The following is a 4272-nucleotide window of genomic DNA, read 5'->3' on the forward strand; positions in this document are numbered from 1 at the left end:
TACTAACTTGAAAGTTAAAATAAAATGAACTCCAAAGACGACTCTCCTACTTTGTTTCAGATGAAGGGACTGTTCTGTGTAACTCTAAATTGTTTTTTTTGTTTGTTTGTTTGTTTTGTTTTTTTGTTTCTTTTTTTTTGTTTTGTTTTTTAAACTAAAGTGTTTTTGCATGTTTGTATTTATATAACATGTATGACTAGTTCCCCTAGAAACTAGAATAGGATGCCAAAATCCCTGGATCTAGAATTAAAAATGATTTTGAGAATTATGTGGGTTCTAGGAACTAAACCTTGGTTCTGTACAAAAGCAACAAGTGTTCTTAATTTCTAAGCCATCTTTCCATTCCTATCCTGTGTGTGTTTTAAGGTGTGCTGGACCATTTCTCACGATAGATGTTTAATTTTACTATATAATGGAGAGTATAAAAAATGACTTTGTTAATGTTGTCTATTTCCAGAAACAGAAAAACAAACAAACAAACAAACAAACAAAACAGCAACAAAAAAAACATAATTTTAATGGATTGTGTAAATCATAAATTGTTTCAGGATAAAAATGGAGTGTATACATTTCAGTATATGGGTGCATAAGGAGGCCAGATATAGACATCTGTTTTATTCTCAATTATATTCCAAATTTCTTTTTCATTTTCAGTTTTTTTTTCAAGTCAGGGTTTATCTGTATAGCTCTGGTTAACCAGGAACTCACCCTGTATACCAGGGTGGCATCAAAATCAAAAATCTCCCTGCCTCTGCCTCCCAACGTCTGGGATTAAGGCATGTGCCACCACTGACTGACCCAACTTAAAACTTGAGATAGGTTCTCTCTGAATATGCAGCTAACCAATGCCACTACCTCGGCTAGCCAGCAAGCTGTCTCCACCTACTCAGCACTGGTTGGCAGCCTGCATTTTAGAAGTGGATTCTAGGCCCCCACTTTTATTTTCAAGAAAAACATTTTACTAAAACAGCCATCTCTCTAGCCACTCTTCAAGGTTTGTTCTGTTGCTATAGACACTGCAATTTTTTGTTTGTTTGTTTTTTGTTTGTTTGGTTTCTTTTTCTATTTCTCTAATCATGCCTAAGTTTAGGCTCCTAAAATGCTTAGTGGTGGTTTTGCTTGTTTCCTTACAACAGCAAATTGGTTTTCTTGCTCACTTTACAATTTGCAGCTAATTTGGCACACTGGACGAACTGACATTTCATTTACTAGTCTTATTGCTGTGTTTTGTTTCTTTGGTGCTTTTTTTTTTTTTTTTTTTTTTTTTTTTAATTTGCTGGGTTTGTTTTTTTTTTTGCTGGTTTTTTGTTTTTGTTTTTGTTTTCACCACTGAAGATGAAATTTATAACTTTTAATGGTGCTTTACCACTGAGCTACATCTTTAGTTAATCTTTAGTTTTGAATGTTGGATGAGAAGTTATCTGTGTGTATTTTTTAACGAAAACTATAATTTCTGTGAAGCCTACAATTATCCCCCTATGCTATAGGTTCTATAGAGATCTGTTTCCCTCGTTTGGCCTCTTCAAGAAACAGGGAAATATTTCTAAAACACATACCTCCAGATTTATCTAACATACTGCCTACTTCATGTCTGTGAAGACAGAACAATAAAAAATTAAAGCAAGAAATATAGTAGACTGGTAGGCCATTTTTTTTACCACACACAAAACTTTACACAGAACCTTCTTTAATTTTTTATAATAAATATATAATGTTTGGTTTGGAACAAATGTCATATGCATATAAAATATATGGTGGACTACCAACTTGAACTTGGATTATTTACTTTTAACAATTCATACGTTTACACCCCACAAGGAGTTTATTCATAACTCTCCCACAATTGCCAAGACCCTTTTTTCCCCCAGATAGTCCCCTACTTATTTTTATGATGTTTCTCCTTTTCTTTGAGTGTGTCAAAGATCACATGCAGGTGGTCCTATTGTATGAGTTCCTATGTGTTTGTGATCACAAAGTCTAAAGGATCCCAAGCTGGGCTTGAACTTAACATATATCAGCATCTGACATTGAAATGCTGATCTTCCTGAATCTAGTTTTCCAGTGAAGGTAACACAAACACTACTTTTGAAGTACTCTATTGAACTGGCAAAAAAAAAAAAAAAAAAAAAGAAAGAAAAAAAAGAGAAAAAAAGAAAAAGAATTAAAAATATTACCCCATGTCTTCATTTCCTTTTACTTGAGGCGATATATTTTCATCTTTACCAATTGCTGGATAATTTACTGTATTGACAATAGAAAATGTAAACATTTGAAAGTATGCAATATTAGTAATAGTTAATAAAGTACTATCAATTTGAATTTCTTTGGAAAAACTGCCCATTTTGAGTTTTTGAAACAGATTTTAAAAATTAAGTAAAATTAATTACATCCAGGAAATCTAGGACACAAGGAGAAGAAAAAACATAAGGATAACAGGTATAGATGAGAAGTAAGATTTCCAAATTATAGGGCCAGTGAATATCTTCAACAAAACTATAAAAGAAACCTTTCCTAACCTAATGAAAGAGATGTCCATGAACATACAAGAAGCATGCAGAACTCCAAATAGTTTGGACCAGAAAAACAACAACAAAAACAAAAATCCCTGCCATCATATATTAATCAAAGCACCAAATGAACAAAACAAAGAAAGAATATTAAAAGCAGTAAGGTAAAATGGTCAAGTAACATATACAGGAATTCCTATCAGAATTACACCTAACTTCTCCCCAGAGACTATGAAAGCCATAAGATCCACGGTAGATATCATACAGACACTAAGAGAGCAGAAATAAGAGCCAAAGCTATAATATGCAGTAAAACTATTTTACCATAGATTGAGAAAACAAGGTATTCCGTGAAAAAACAATATTTACACAATATCTTTGAACAAACCAAACCCTTCAAGGGATAATAAAGGGAAAACTCCAATATAAGGAGGGAAATCACATGCTAGCAAAAGCAAGATATTAATCTTGAAGTAAACCTAAAAGAAGATAGCTACATGAACAAAATTCCAACAAAAATAACAGGAAGAAACAAAGACATTGTCTTAGTATCTCTTAATATCACCATATTCTATTCACCAATTAGAAAGAAATAGACAAACAGACTGGATGTGTAAGCAAGACCCAGCATACCAGAAACAAACCTCAGGGACAAAGACAGACATTTCCTCACAGTAAAAGGCTGGAAAACAATTTTCTAAGCAAATGTTCCAAAGAAACAAATTTGGAGTAGCCATTCTAATATAAATAAATTTGACTTTCAACCCAATGTTATCAAAAAAGACAAGGAGTGACACTTCATATTCATCAAAGTTAAAATTTACCAAGATGAATTTTCAATTCTAAACATTTATATTCCAAATGCAATGGCATCCATATTCATATAAGAAACTTTAGTACAGCTCAAAATGCACATTGCACCACACACAATAATAGCAGAAGACTTCAACAACCCTCCTCATCAATGGAAAGATCCTGGAAAGAAAAATTTAAAAAAGACACAGTTAAACTAACAGAAGTTATGAAACAAATACATTAGTTGATATCTATAGAACATTTTATTCTAGAACAAAAATTGTCCATTCTGCTCAGCACCTCATGACGCCTTCTCCAAAATTAACAATATAATCAGTCACAAAACATGCCTCAACAGATATAAAAATATCCAAATAATCTCATACATCCTATCTAATCACCAAGGACTAAGGCTGATCTGAAATAATAATATAAATAATTGAAAACCCATGTACACGTAGAAGGTGAACAAAAATCCAGTCAGTGATAAATCAGGTAGGGAAGAAATAAAAAAAAAAAAATAAATGTAAGACTTTTTAGACTTTAAAAAAAATGAAATTACTACATACTGAAAGTTGTGGAACACAACTAAAGCAGTGTTAAAGGGAATCTCATAGCTCTGAATGCCTCTAAATAGAAACTGGAGAGAAGATACAGTAGTAGGGTTGACAGCACACCTAAAACCCCTTGAATAACAGGAAGGAAATTCACCCAAGAGGAGTTGAAGGCAGGAACTAATCACACTCAGGGCTGAAATCAAACAAGTGGAAACAAAGGAACTATAACATAAAATCAAACAAACTAGGAGCTGGACCTTTGAGAAAGTCAACAAGATAGATAAAACATAAGCCAGACTAATTACAGGGCACAGGGAAAATATCAACATTAACAAAACCAGTAATGAAAAGGGAAACATAACAACAGATACTTAGTAAATCCAAAAAAATCATCAGATCCTACTATATAAGCC

This window comes from Mus musculus, chromosome Y (assembly GCF_000001635.26).
Source record: "Mus musculus strain C57BL/6J chromosome Y, GRCm38.p6 C57BL/6J".
NCBI classification, from domain to species: Eukaryota; Metazoa; Chordata; class Mammalia; order Rodentia; family Muridae; genus Mus; species Mus musculus.